This window comes from Humulus lupulus, chromosome 4, assembly GCF_963169125.1.
Source record: "Humulus lupulus chromosome 4, drHumLupu1.1, whole genome shotgun sequence".
Taxonomy (NCBI): domain Eukaryota; kingdom Viridiplantae; phylum Streptophyta; class Magnoliopsida; order Rosales; family Cannabaceae; genus Humulus; species Humulus lupulus.
This window is the reverse complement of record NC_084796.1, coordinates 176,219,689-176,235,415: the sequence shown is the minus strand read 5'-3', so window position 1 is coordinate 176,235,415 and position 15,727 is coordinate 176,219,689.

The following is a 15,727-nucleotide window of genomic DNA, read 5'->3' as shown; positions in this document are numbered from 1 at the left end:
CGCAACAAAATGGTGTAGCGGAACGCTGGAAAAGAACTTTATTGGAAATGGTTAGATGCATGCTTAGTTACTCAACTATGCAAACTTCATTTTAGGGACATGCAATTGAAACTGTGAACGAAATTCTAAATGTCGTACCATCCTAATCAATCCTCAAAGCACCTTTAGAACGCTGGAATGGTCGTGAACCTAGTTTACATCACTATAGAATCTGGGGTGTCCCGCCCTCCTGAGGAAAAAGGAAGGAAAGCTAGAACCACAAACCGAAGTTTGCATGTTGGTTGGCTATCCTAAAGGCACTTTGGGTGGACGTTTCTATACTCATTCAGAAAAGAAACTGTTTACTTCTACGAATGCAACTTTTTTGAAAAATGACTATGTCCAAGACTTCACACCACACAGCAAATTAGTTTTAGAGGAGGTGATTGAAGAATTAAATCCAACCAATATTCGATCGTCATCTAAGAAATTTGATGATAAATTCCCACTCTTCATGTCCAACTGACGCAAGTCAATTTAAATGAAGAAAGTACCACTGTTCCTAAGAAAACAGTCACTCAGCCTCGTTGTAGTGGGAGGGTTTCTAGGAGCCCAGTTCACTATGGTTTTGATGGTATAACCAATATGGTATTTGTTGACACTGGTGACGATGATCCATTGTCTTTCAAACAGGCAACGACTAGCCCTGAAAAGGAATTATGGCTCGAAGCCATGAAACATGAAATGGAGTCCATGTACTCAAATCCCGTCTGAGATCTTCTGAAGAACCTAGTGACTTTAGGGCCATTGGGTGCAAGTTGATCTACAAGAAGAAACGAGGTGTTGATGGAAAGATCGAACCTTATAAATCTCGATTAGTGGAAAGGGGTTGTGAAGAAACATTTATTCCTGTAGTAATTTTAAGGTACATTCACATCCTCTTATCCATAGCAGCCGCGCTCGACTATGAGATCTGGCAAATGGACGTCAAGATAGATTTTCTTAAAAGGAAGCTTGCCGAAGCCATTTATATGGATCAGGCAGAAGGATTTAAAGTAGTTGGACAAGAAGGAAAAGTTTGCAAGTTGAATAGGTCCATTTATGGAAGTAAGCAAGCTTCTCGTTCCTGGAACCTTAGGTTTGATGAAATAATCAAAACCTACGGCTTTGAAAAAAATATTGATGAGCCTTGTATTTACCAACTAAAGGAAAATAACATAGTGGTATTCCTGGTTCTTTACGTAGATGATATCTTACTCATTAGAAACAATGTTAATAAATTATCAAATGTGAAGAATTGGCTGAGCACTCAATTATAGATGAAGGATTTGGGTGAAGTGAGTTATGTTCTAGGTATCCAGATTATTAGGGACAGAAAGAACAAACTCTTAGCTCTATCCCAAGCAACTTACATTGATAAAGTGCTTGAATGTTTCTCAATGACAAATTCCAAGAAATGAGGTCTACTGTCCCGCCATGGAATTCATCTTTCAAAGAAGCAGTCTCCCCAGACTCCTGAAGAGGAAGATGCATTGAGAAAAGTCCTTACACATCTGCTGTTGGAAGTCTGATGTATGCTATGTTGTGTAATAGACCAGATATCTGCTATGTAGTGGGAGTAGTGAGCAGGTATCAGTCAAACCCAGGACCAGAACATTGGATAGCAGTTAAGCATATCCTGAAGTATTTAAGGCATAAAAGGGATTATATGTTAGTGTAGAAGAGTGGTATTCTAAACCATGTAGGCTACATCGATTTAGAATTTCAAACTGATGTCGGTGATAGGAAGTCTACTTCTGGAATGGTGTGTACTCTTGGGGGTGGATCTATGACATGGAGAAGTGTAAAGATGTCTGCGATCTTTGATTCCACCATAGAGGCTGAGTACATAGTTGCGTCTAAAGTAGCTAACGAAATAGTCTAGCTAAAGAAGTTATATTTTGATCTTGGTGTTATTCCAAATATGGATAAACCGCTCATGTTGTTTTGTGACAACACATGAGCGATAACCAATTCAAAAGAATCTCGAAGTGACAAGAGGAGTAAGCATATAGAAAGGAATTATCACATAATTCGAGAATATGTGGCCAAGAGAGAAGGGAAGGTTATGAAGATTGCATCTGAAGACAATCTTGCAGATCTGTTTACAAAGAAACTACCAGAAGCTACCTTTGATAAGCATTTCAAGGAAATAGGACTAGTAGAATTAAGGAATTAGTTTCAATTAGTGCAAGTGGGAGTTTGTTGGGGGTTTTTATGCCCTAACTAAAACTCAATTTCTTTGTAATCTCATTTTATTATCAATAAAAGAATATAAATCATTTTTTACTTGGTCAATCACTATGTTTTATTTTCATGATAAGTTGTTTAATATAATCTGCTATTAAATCCTGAGTATATAGTTGTTCATATTAATAGTATAATCACAATGGAATATAAATATGATTATATGTTCAAAAATAAGTTAGTTCTAAGATTAGTCAGTGCACGAGATTTAAACTAACTTGCCAATCTACGATATAATCTACTTACACATTGTAGTGTTATGTTCTTTTAAGAACATTAGCAAAGTAGATAGATAAGTAAACATATTGTTATTATCTATTCTAGTCATATTATATATTTTACCATAGGTCAATTCAATCTCAACTCTAAGTGGTTAGTATTCTAACTGGTTGTATTATTTGAGTTCTTTGACTTGTTCGTTACCGGCTTACCCTACGGACTAGCCCATACTTAAATCTTGGGAACTCGAAAGTATAATTGAGTGGGAGTGTTAATCATAGATATGAACATCTATATCTTTTGATGAAGAAGTAAAATGATGGTTTCCTTTTAGTTTAGTTCGAGGTGCTAAATGATAGAGATATAATTTCAATAATTAATATTAGTTTACTAAAATTTCATTTACAAGGAACTAAGTGTTTTAAGGATAAAATTCAATGAGGGGTAAAATGGTATTTCACTCCCATCTCATTGTAGGCCGTCTATAGAGGATTGAGTAATAATTATGGTTGTAACAATAGATAATTAAGAGTGCAATTCTGAATGTTTAGTGGAGTCACGAGGACTTAATAAGTTAGTAAATTTATTTGTTAAAGTTATGAAAAATTACTCGAGCTTGATTTCATAGGCACATGCTCCCCAGAGTACCTTAGATAAAATTATCTAGATAGTCTCAATTAATTTATTTAATTATCAATTAGAATTATCAAAGTTGATCAGGTCAATTTTGGATAATTTCATAGAGTTATGCAATTTAGAGAAGAAAAGAGATTTTATGGCAGATTTATTAATTAAGACAAAATGGTCTCTAAATTAATAAATAAGTTTAAATCAAGGTTCAAATTATAAATAATTAATTTGATAAAGGATTTAAATAATTATTTAATCAATTAATCAATAGAAAATAATACGAGCCTTGAATTCAAGTCCAACAAGCTTATAATTAAATGGAAAATTTTATGGGGCTATAGCACATGAGAATTTCGACATAAGGGCTGAATTTACATATTATTTTATTGATTTTTTAATTAAATAAGTGACATAATTGAGCCTATAAAAGGAATGCTAAGTGAGAGTTGAAAACCGGAGAACAGAACATCTAGTTTTGATACTGTAGAGATTTAGTCTTTCTCTACAACAAAAGTCATTTTCTAAGCCTCTATATTTTCTTCTATTCTGCTCTCCTTATCTATCTCATGTGCTGAGAATAGCCAACTCTAGTCTAGGTGACTCTAAGGATACTGTGGAAGACTGTGAAGAATTTGAAGATCAGGTCAGTTTCTTCGTGATACCCTGCGATAGAAAGGATACAAGGGTTAGAGAAACTGAAGGAAGAACTTATTAATTCTGCTGCGTATAATGTAAATGTTCTTATCATTTTCTTTGTTTAAATACAATTATAGAAACATGTTCTAGGTTTCTTATATTAATTTGTTTAATATATGATTTACATGAAAATAAATAAGATCATGTATAAGTAATTCCCAACATCGTGGGTATGAGAATTGAGGAAGAACACTTGAGTTCTGGGCTCCTTTAATGTTTCTGGCAACCTAGCACGACCATTCTAGGGTGAGGCGCGGCCGTACTAGTGTTCTAGAAACCATGGTATTTGATTTCAATTTGTGCTTTCATAGTTTTTGGCGCGACCTTGCTGGGGTAGGGTGTGACCTAACCATTACCCTAGAAACCCCCAAAGTTTATGTGGGTGCAACCATGCCAGGTTTCTCGAGTAAGGCTCGGGGTCTCGGGAATCTGTTTTGACGGCCCACTTGGCGGCTCGGGGGACGTTTCCAACGTGGCATTAACCTAGAATATTCAATTCCTAATAATTGTATGTTTATGTTGTGACTAGATTTTCGCAAGGCTGGAGATCAGAATTGTACTTGAAGTTGTATTGTCATTCACACGAAACTTGAGGTAAGAAAACTACACCCGTGTAAAAATTAGGGCTTGAGTCCCTGTGATTGAACATGGTGATAATTCTGTTTTGAAATGTTTGTTTGAGCATGAATAACTGTGCCTTACATAGTTGAGTTATGTATGAAATCTACGTCTGTTTATACAAGGAAGTGTGGTTCACACTGGTATAACCTTATGGCTGCTTGAAAAGAGACTGGAGTGTGAGTTACGCTTGTCCAACTCTATATCTGTCTGAATGAAGCAAGTGCAATGTAATGCCCTACTACCTAGGGACCGTTACGTTGTGCATTTTAAATAGTTCTAAACTCACTAACCGAGCCATTTGGTCATAATCGTGTAACTAAGTGTGATTAACGATTTAGGGACAAAAATTTTGGTCAAAGATACAAAGTTTCACAAAAACGTTTACTATATACATTGGGATACCGAAAATATATTTTAAAGGTTAATTATAATAAACGATTTACAATCAGCCGACCTAAGTGGAAAAATAGGGCTTAACCCTTGTTCCTCTTTAAAACCTCGACCGTGGTGGTCGAGCAGCCGCATATGTACACATCGTCACCTAAGCTCTCCAAATCAAAGATGGTCGAGCTTTCTTTTGCCTTTACCTGCACCACATAGCACCCGTGAGCCAAAGCTCTGCAAGAAAACTCAATATGCTCATGAACAAGTAATAACATGTCACTAAATCATAATAGGCGTGCCTAGCAGTAAAAACCCTACTCATGCATGCAAGCAGGTACATATAAATGTTTGTGGAGTCCTGCGCTCTGAGTAGATGACTAATAAGTCTCTCGCTTTGAGGTAGATGACTAATAAGTCTCTCTAAGGTAGATGACTAATAAGTCTCTCTCTGAATAGACGACTAATAAGTCTATCCTTATGTAGATGACTATAAGTCTATCTCTGTACAGATGACTGATAGGTTTATCTCTGAGTAGATGAATAATAAGTCTATCTCTCTAGAGATGACTGATAAGTCTATCTCTGAGTAGTTGAATGACAAGTCTATCTCTGTTTAGATGAATAATAAGCCAATCTATGTTTAGATGACTGATAAGTTTATCTTTGTGTAGATGACTGATAAGTCTATCTCTGTGTCGATGACCGATAAGTCTATCTCTGTTTAGATGACTGATAAGTCTATCTCTGTGTAGATGACTGATATATCTACATCTGTTTAGATGACTGATAAGTCTATCTCTATTTAGATGACTGATAAGTCTGTCTCTGTTTAGATGACTCATAAGTCTATCCCTGTGTAGATGACTGATAAGTCTATCTCTGAGGTCCCATACCCTCCTAGCCATGTGACGTGTAGGTCACCTCAACCTTTTGGCTTTGGCTCTAAATAACTAGCCTTTAGACTAGACAAGCGCTTTTGTTTTTCATCGAAATTAAGGTCGGTCAAGCATTTCATGCTTCTGATGATAATGCTTATGTCGATTAGATCTAATCATTTCGGCTTGCATTAAACACGCTAATATCGTTCTTGACTCATAAGCCAATACCATACAACCAGTGCTTAGTACTCCTGTCGAACTTTACTAGTAAGTCCCAACTTCACAGCCAATACTGACACCATTGTTGATTCCTGATTCATAGGTCAGTTCCATTCACAAGTAAGCAATGCAACCAGGAATATATCATATGTCAAATATCCAAATGTAGGGTATTCAACATGCTTACTCAACAATCACTAGCATAATTATGATCATGCTAAATTACAGAGACTCAAGCTCTGATCAATCTCATATTCAACATTCATTTCATGCCCTAATCACATGTATCTCTTGCATCACATGCTTCACATACTGGGTTTAGTTTTCTTTCCTTTTGTCCAAGCACAGGTTACCAATAAACAAGCCACAAGCACGATCCTGCTTCCAAGTCCCTAGTCGCAACCATAATATAAACCTTATCAAAATGAGTAAATAAATACTTCCAGACCCAATCCTAGCCTCCGAGAGGTCAAATCCTACTCAACTGGGTAGTAGGATCGATCCCAGGCCCTTAGAGTTAAGTTCCCACGACTAAAAACCAAAATCTAGGAAAAATTTCCCTTAAGCGTCGCAACCCTCCAAACCCTATGATGCGGCCCACCTCCAGACAGTAGCCAACCTCTTCTCTGACTATGCCAACCGTTGCAGCTCTCCAATACAATGTTGCGACCCAACCTGCAAATCCGCCAGCCTCTTCCTTCTTCAAGCCTGGGCCGCGGCGCTCAAGAACAAGGTCGCGGCCCAACCACGAACCCAGCAAAAAACCTTATTTTCTCCTTTTAAAACCTTCCAAAAACCTACCTAAACATATCCAAATCCCACAATAAAAGTTCCCAATCATCCCCATGTTCGAAAACCAACAAAACCCAAGCCTCAATCAAATCAAAAACTCATCAAAACACAAAATCCAATCCAAGCTTAAAATCTTTAAAAACTTAAAACTTGAATTACCTATGATTGAGTTGTTTCCCAGCTAAATCCTCCAACTAATAAGCTTCTAATCTTCCCTAGAATCACTATGCCTTGATCCTCACTTGAATCTGACTCCTAAAATTCAAGTTTCCTGGGAAAATGTGATCAGGTGTCGAAAATGGAACTTTGAGTGAGGGAGAAGGTTCTTTTATTATTCTGACAGGTTACTTCAAGCTTAAGTAACCTGAAGCAAATCCTAATGCTCGGGGTCTCGAAAACACCCTCCGGGGTAAAATAGTCAAAACTCCCAGAATTTCCCCTTGATCTCGCTAACTCCCAATTTATCATCAAATATTTATTCCCATTAACCAATATCTTGGTAATATGCTAAACACCACTTGACTCACTCCAAGTCAAGTATAAATCTCGTTGTGACTTTCCCACTGGCTTGCTTCCTGGGATCGTCTCGTGTTGAGTAACCCTAGCATAACCAAATAATAATGAAGCACCACACATATACCACATATATGCTAAATATGCCCAAAATGGCCAAAACATGAAAATTGCCCAATTGAACAAAAATGGGCCCACATGCATATTTAATATACCTAGACATGCATATCTAGTCATATTATAATATAACTCACATAATTCACATAATTCCAAGATTTTCCATCCTGGCCCCCTAATCAAGGCCCTAAGCCTTATTTGGAAATTTGGGTCGTTACACGCAGTACGCACTTGGGTGGCCCTGTGGTTGCACAAATAAATATAATATTGCTAAGCGTTGTTTATTATTATTAAGCAAGCTATTTATAATTGTAATTGGTTGATTGTCTGTATGCCTTATTATGGTTTCTTGTTGGGCCTTGGCTCATGGGTCCTACGTGGTGCAGGTATGGGCACGGGGAAGCTAGACTAGCAATGAGTTGGAGAGGTTTGGGGGCGATGTGTACATAGGTAGCCTGCTCAACCGCCAAGGTCGAGAACTCTATTGGAGAGCTACGGTATAGTAGTTATTCTGCTTAGGATGGTTTTCGTGTACTTCGTTTATTTTCCCTTGTATCAATTATAAACTTTTCTTTAGGACCCCATTTATATACCAAATCTTTTAATGAGAAGCAACAATCGTTTGACCAAAAACTTTAAACCAAATTTCTAATTAACCCTAACACTATGCTTTATTCCAAATGACTCGCATAAATAATCAAGCACAATTTTAAACACAGTGTAATTGTCTTGTTTTAGTAGGGCGTTACAACTTGGCATCAGAGCTATCAAGGTTTATTGATTCCCGATGAACGGCTGGGCATGTACATTCACCGCTAAAGAATTTCTTGACTCATGGTTGGGTAATCAATGATCAAAATATATGTTGATTGCTTAACTGAAATATATATGTTATATTTGCATGTTAGCGTAGGAATCATAAAATATACTGATAGGGCCTGGCCCTTGACTGTTATGTGGACATGAAAAAGCATGCTTATTAGTATTGCTACTATATGTTAGCGCTATTGAAATGCTTATCACCATTGTGGTTACATGTATTTTCTTAATTGTTTGTGTTGGACCGTGGGGTGACTTCTAAAACTTGTTATCATTGACTGATAAATCAAGTCATTGATTGCATATATACTTGGTCAGTTATGCCTCCAAGGAAATCAGTTTGACCAGCCGATGTTGAGATCGAGGCTAGAGATGATAATCAGGGTCAAAACCCGCCACCAGTCCCAGAGAATTGGCAGAAGGTGCTGGCTAAGATGCAAGCCAAACTTCAGAGTCAGGAAGGGGAGATCTAGTTATTGAGACAGGAGTTTCTGTTAGGGGACACTGCACCAGTCATGCCACCATCTATGGTACCAGTGGTATAATAGCCGGAGGTTGAAAATATGTGGGAACCGATGTAGGAAAGATTCAGGAAACAACACCCTCCAACCTTTGAGGGAGGTCTGGATCCACTCAGGGCTGAGCAATGGATGAGCCTGACTATCTTTATCCTCGATTTTATGAGGGTGATAAGAAATGATAGAGTGGCTTGTGCCACATTTATTTTTAGAGACAATGCCCATATTTATGTGGGAGGTGGCGTCCTAAACTCAAAATGTCGTTACTATGAGTTGGGATGAGTTATGAGACCTGTTTAATAGAAGTACTACAATAATGCAGTTAGAGCATCAAAAGTGAACTAGTTTATCAGTATAGTGCAAGGCAGTATGTCAGTCATCGAGTATGCTTTGAAATTTGCACCTAACCTAGTGCCTACAGTTGTAGCTAGGCAAGATAGAACTGTTTAGGGGCTAACTACTATGATAGCCTAGGATGTTCAAATTATGATAGACCTGGGGAAACTACTTATGCCCAGGTGGTTGAAAAGGCCTCACAGCTCAGGTGGCAGTGAATAAGATATGGAGGGAGAGTGCTACCCGACATGATGTTCGGAGGGCAGTGCCTCCATTGGTGGGATCTAGAAGGGGTGAGGGCCCTAGCGATCATAAGAGGAAGACCCCTGACACCTCCACCACTACAGGTCTTGATAGAAGGGGTTGGGGTGTTCAGAGCGGTCGCCATGGCGAAAATGAGACTTGGAGGAGTTACCCGGAGTGTGCCAAGTATAGGAGGCGCCATCTGGGAGAATCTTGGGCGAATGAATGCTATTTGTGTTGGGTGTTTGGGCCTCTCAAGAAGGACTGCTCGAGTTCGAAGAATGAGGAACCGAAGAGGGTGGACAGCTTGACTCCAACTCGAGTGTTCATCCGATCTCAGGCTAAGACTAGTACCTCAGTAGTGGCAGGTCAGCTTTCTAGTGTTGGCACTCCATAAACTAAATTGATTAATTCTGGTGCTACACAATCATTTGTTTCTAGTAGACCTTGTGAATATTATACTGTGGGGTTTGGGATTTTATTGCCTACTGGGGAGCTGGTAGTCTCTAGGAGATGGTTTAGGTCATTTCCAATGGTGGTTGACAATAGAGAACTATCCGTAAATCTGATTGAGTTGGGTATGGATGATTTCGACATGAATTTTAAATGGATTGGTTGGCTAGCTACGGGGCAACTATAGATTGCAAGAAAAAGATGGTGACTTTTGAGCTCGAGAGTGAGGACCCCTTTGTTTTTGTTGCACTGTGCATGGACCTTGTATTCCTATGATATTGGCATTGAGTGCTAGGGACCTATTGCCAAAAGGTTGCATAGGATTCCTATCTAGTGTTGTGGATACCGCTAAGGTCATGCCAGTGGAACCAGAAGAGACCAAACTTGTTTGTGAAGTCTTAGATGTGTTCCCTCAGGACATACCAGGATTGCCACAGCACCGAAAGATTGAGTTCGTCATTGAGATGGCACTAGGAGCTGGAAGTAGGTGAAGTCTTAGATCTAGGGCACCATACAAAATGGCTCCGACAGAACTGAAGGAGTTGAAGGTATAGTTACAAGAATTATTAGACCCGAGATTTATCAGACCTAGCTTCTCACCATAGGGTGCACTGGTTTTGTTTGTGAAGAAAAAGGATGGGACCCTGAGAATGTGTATAAATTACAAGGAGCTGAACAAGATAACTATCAAGAACAAGTACCCACTACCGATGATAAATGACCTGTTTGACCAGTTGTAGGGTAAAATAGTATTCTCGAAGATTGATCTTCGATCTGGTTATCACCAGCTGAGGATCAAAGAGGAGGATATTCTGAATACGACCTTTAAGAGCATTATGAGTTCTTAGTCATGTCATTTGGGTTGACCAATGCCCCAGCGACGTTTATGGATCTGATGAACATTGTGTTCAAGGAATATTTGGATCAATTTGTGATTGTCTTAATCGACGATATCCTGGTTAACTCGCAATCAGAGGTAGAGCATGAGCAGCACCTCCGATTAGAATTACAGAGGTTGAGAGAGCACCAGTTATATGCCATGCTTAAGAAGTGTGAGTTCTGGTTACCTCAGGTGACGTTCCTCGGCCACATTGTTAGTAGAGATGGGATTCAGGTAGATCCGGCCAAGGTTGAAGCATTAGGGACTGGCCGAGGCCAAGGAATGTGTAACGACCCTAAATTCGCTAATGATGCTTAAGGGCTTAGCAGTTGACTTTGGATAAGTCAGGGGTATTTTAGGTATCGGGTAGTTATTTAGACTATCGGGTTATGAAAATAAATATATGGAGATATATTTGAGGTTAGGAAGTCTAGGCGGGAATATTGGGGAATTTTACCGTTTTGCCCTTCGGGACGGTTTCGGCACCCCGAGCCTCGGGATTGACTTAACGGGATAAGGGTAAACTGAATTAAAGGAAAATAGTAAAAAAAAATAAGACCGACTCTTTTTCTCAGCCATTTTCTCTCTTCTCTCTCAAGGAAAACACAAGAAAAGCACTAAAAATTCTAGAGGAATTCAGTGGATTGAAGGAGTGATTTAGAGGCTTAGCTCAAGAATCATCCAGAAAATTTAATCAGTACTAAGGTAAGCATTGAATTCCTTTCTTTTTGGTTAGAAATTTTGAGCTATGGCTGAGTAGTGAGATAGTTGTGATTTTGATGTTAATAGCAGAATTAAGGTGAAAAAGCTTGGGAATTGACTTGGATTTTCCTTAGAGAAGTGATTCAGTAGAAGAGGTAAGCTCTAATTCATGATTTAGAGGTCTCAATCTGAGTTTGTGTGGTTGGTTGGGTGTTTTGAAGTTCTTGAGTTTCAGACATTGAAAGTAGGATTTTAATGAGTTTTAAGTTAGGTTTTCAGTTGAATTAAGTTGTTAGAGTCATTCTAAAAGTGTTGGGATTAATTGGTTTTTAATTAGGAAGCTTTGGGGTGATTTTTGGGTATGGTTTAGAGGATGAAAATGGTGGAATTTTTGGGCATGAAGGGAAGGGCTGCGGCTCTGTTCTGGAGCGCTGCGGCCCTAGGATGCAAAGGAGCCAGGGAGGCTCGGCCAGGGGTAAGAGCCGCGGTGCCCAAAGGAAGGGTCGCGGCGCGTGTCTTCTTTAAGGGGTGGCCTTGGTTCTGTTTTAGGGTAGGGCAGCAGCTAAGCTTCAAGGGCCGCAGCCCTTAGGTGCACTTGAACATTTGGGTATTTTAGGCACGGGAATGTAGTCTAGGGTGCTCGGGATCGATTTCCCCACCGTGCTTGGTGGAATTCGATGTCCCGGAAGCTAGTATTGTACCCGGAAACCTTTACTTGAATATTAATGGAATTCAATATCTTGGTTGTGACTAGGTGTTAAGGCTAGGGCTCAGGAACGGATCGTGCTCAAGGAGCGTCGCTCGTAATCAGTGAACGCAAAAACTAAAGGTAAGAAAACTGCACCTAGTTGTATATCTGTGATGGGACTAAGGGTTCCCTAATGTGTATGCTTGAAAGGATGGTATTATGCCATGTAAACTAAATAGTGAACCAATGACCTAAGAGTGCCAAGGGTTACACTAGTGCACAGGGCGCAGCTTGGCCACTGGTAGCCGAGGACAACTTAATATGCACTGAGCTCGGTTTAAGCGGGCCGGTTTCAGTGGGGTAAACAGAGGGTGAGGCCTAAGTTGTCAGCCCTGATTATTATGTGACCTAGTTATTATGTTATTTGACTGTTAGAACGATTAATTGCATTTTTGATTACGAATATGTGTTAGGTGATTAATGTGGAATGACAAGTGTTTGGTCATGCTTGATGAGTTAACTATCTGTTGTTATTGGTTGTATTGCCTATTATGTTTTCTTGCTGGGCCTTAGCTCACGGGTGCTATGTGGTGCAGGTAAAGGCAAGGGAAAACTTGATCAGCCCTGACTTAGAGAGCTCTGCGAGCAGAATGTACATGACCAGCTGCTCAGCCGCCACGGTTGAGGTTTAGGCAAGGACGCAATACCCAGAAATGCTCATTTTGCCTTAGTATGACTGACAATTGTCTGTATTTTGGAGAGTCTGTAATCCAACTTTTAAACTCTGTTTCTTATGGGATCCCATGTATATAATTGTTTAATTATATAAAATGTAACTTTTGAGACCAAAACCTTTTTAATCCTAGCTCATACATGTTTAGTGACACGTTTTTAAATTAATGACTTGATTAGCAAGTCTTGCACCTTTATAAGTACACAGTGTAGCGGTCTTGGCTATCCAGGGCGTTACAGAATGCCTCGGAGATCAGGATTTTTCTTGGGTTGGTAGGGTATTACCAACGTTTCGTGGAAGGATTCTCAAAGATTGCTAAACCACTGGCCGAACTTACACGCAAGAACTTGAAGTTTGTGTGGTCAGACAGATGTGAGTATAACTTCCAGAAGTTGATGCGATGACTGATTACTGCTCCGATGCTGAGCCTTCCTTCAAATGAGGGTAAGTTTTCGGTGCATTGCGATGCATCGAGACTGGGGTTAGGATGTGTGCTTGAGCTCTTGTGATTGAACATGGTTATAATTCTCTTTTGAAATGTTTGTTTGAGCATGATTAACTATGCTTTACATAGTTGAGTTATGTATGCAATCTACGTCTGTTTGTAGCTTAAAGTGCAGTAAACACTGGAAAAGAGACTAGAGCATGAGTTATGCTTTTCCAACTCTATATCTGTCTGAATGAAGCAAGTGTGGTACACACTTAGGTGGCCCTTTGGTCGCATAATTAAATTGAATATTGTTGAGCATAGTTTACAATTATTAACCAAGCGATTTGTAATTGTAATCTGATGATTGTCTCTAAGCTTGATGGAGTTTTCTTACAAAGCCTTGGATCATGATTGCTATGTGGAGCAGGTAAAGGCACGGGGAAGCTGGACTAGCAATGAGTTGGAGAGCTTCGGGGGCAGCTTGCACATAGGCAGTCTGCTCGATTGCAACGATCGAGAACTCTTTTGGAGAGCTAGGACGACTGCCATGTACTTTGTTTATTTTCTCTTGTATCAATCATAAGCTTTTTTTGGGATCTCATGTGTATACTAAATCCTTTAATGAAAAGCAGCAATCATTTGACCAAAAACTTTATACCAAATTTTTAATTAACCCTAACTACATGTTTTAATCCAAATAACTCGCAGTCCAACACAATTTTAAACACACAGTGTAACTGTTCTGGTTTAGTAGAGCGCTACATGATGTATCGACGATCTTGATACATTGTGATAATAAAGTCTCTTTGAATGGAGCTTACAACAAAATTTATAATGGGAAGTGTTATACCCAAAAATTGGAGAATGCATCCTAGGAGGCTAAGGAGAATGCATCTAGGAGAGTGCCTCCTAGGAGAGCTAAGGGGAGTGGTCCTAGGAGACTCCAAGGAGGATGTGGTCCTAGGAGACCCCAAGGAGGGTGTGGTCCTAGGAGACCCCAAGGGTGTGTAGGAGGCAAGCCTCCCAAGGTTTTCTAAGTGTTGGCTCGAACGTGTCCAAGGTAAATAGCTAAGGAGGAGGAGTCTCATGCAAGAGAATGGAGACTTAGACTTTCATAAGGAAAGTCTATACAATGTTCGATCGGACATGTTTGGGAGATGCTAAAGAAGGTTGCCTCAATGTTGTCCAAGGTGAGGTTCCCTCAATATTGTCCAAGGTGAGGTTCCCTCAATATTGTCCAAGGTGAGGTTCCCTCAATGTTGTTCAAGGTGAGGTGCCAAGGAAGTTGCCTCGGACCACCTTGGTCCGAGGAGAAGCCAAGGAGATTGGTTCAAGGAGGGACATGGCATGCTGGAGGAGAGTACATGTTCGAGGAGAACCATGCACGTTCAGCCCACCCAAAGCATGTCCTACCACCATGCATATCCTACCACCATGCATGTTTAACCAGCACTTGCATGGGTAGTGAGTAGGAGGTGGACCAACTAGCTAGAGGAGACTAAGTCAGATACAACTTCAACAACATGCGCGGGAATCTCTCATTCTTCCCACAAATGGGGAGTTTGTTACATTTTGAATGTTGAATGTTTATTTGTAATATAAATATAATAAATATAGTAAAATATCCCTATTATAAGGGGATATCAGTTGAGGATCCCATCTCTATAAATAGAGAGCTGATGGGATGAGAAGAGGGTCCCTTCTGCTGATTCTTTCTAGAGAGATAAAATTGGGTCTGTCTATTCTAGAGAGAGAAAGTGCTGAAATTAGAGAGAATTCTTGTATTATCACAATTTATACTGAAGAAACTCAGTTGGCATAGTCCATCTGATCTTGAGTATAGATTTATAAATCACAACTCTAAGTGGATTAGGCTATTACCGACAATCGGGGCTGAACCACTATAAAAATTCTGTGTTATTTACTTTTCTTGTTTATACCGTCTGTTGTCGTTTACATTCTCTTGAAGGTTCGTCGTATTTGACGTTCTCACGTCGTTGGCTAAAAACGCAGTCAACAGGAAGTCTAGACATATAAGTCTAAGACATAACTATGTGAGAGAACTGATTGATAAGAGTGTCATATCAATTTCATAATTGAAATCATGTGAGAAATTAGTGAATCCATTTACCAAATTTTTTAAGAGAGATTTGTTAGTTCTACAAATAAAAGGATGGGACTAAAATTAGTGACCAATAGATTCCCCAATGATGGCAACCCAACTCAAAATATGTTTACACCGAGTGTAGAGTTCAATGGTTAAGAACAAGTCATTTGATAGGGGAATAGTATCAACATTACTAACTTAAAGGTTCCATCAAGGGTGAGTTAATGTTGGTTGCTATGGGAAATGAGGGTTAATCCTAAGGGTTTCTGTAACGCCCTACGTCCTTAGAGCCGTTACTAAGTGAGTTTTAAGACAAAACAGTGTGCAATGAACTCGCTAACCGAGGTTTTGAAATAAAAGTGTGACTAATTAAAAGTTAGGGCTGTAATCTTTGAAAATGCGTCGTTTCATTAACAACTTCTAGTATTAAACACTTAGGATCCCAAAATAAGGTTTGAAAACTATTTACATCTTGAAATAAGTT